Genomic DNA, 537 nt, shown 5'->3' on the forward strand with positions numbered 1-537 from the left:
TCTCTGTTGCGGTAGCACTTTGATTTGGTTATTGAACTTGTTGTCTAGGGATAATTTGTTGAGCATGTTAACCACCTGTTAGATTAAGAAGACTTCACTACTCGATTACCCCATCCTCGGGAATTTCTCTTCCAATTGATTTCTTTGTTTACATCGCTTTTGATTGCTTGATCTTGTCACTTGTTGTTTAGTTTTATCATTCTAGCCTGTTTCATTTGAAGTACTCGACCACACCCAGTAGTTTGGTAACAAACTGTGCAGTCGAGTACCCAGTTTACAGTTTCTGTTAAGTTACTCGACCTGATACTCGACCACACCCAGTGCTTGGCTTCAAGCTGTGTTGGTCGAGTATATTGCCTGTTATTGTTAGAATTTCTGTTTCTGCATGATCACTAGAACTGTTAACAACATCAAACCTGTTATTGCTTGGCTTGACTCTGTGATAGCTGATTGCATCTTGATTGCTAGCATCACACCCATTTGGATTGACACCTTAAATACTACAATGACATGATAGTACTTTAAGGAATTGAGAAC

Source organism: Arabidopsis lyrata (assembly GCF_000004255.2).
Source record: "Arabidopsis lyrata subsp. lyrata unplaced genomic scaffold ARALYscaffold_8, whole genome shotgun sequence".
In the NCBI taxonomy this organism is placed as follows: domain Eukaryota; kingdom Viridiplantae; phylum Streptophyta; class Magnoliopsida; order Brassicales; family Brassicaceae; genus Arabidopsis; species Arabidopsis lyrata.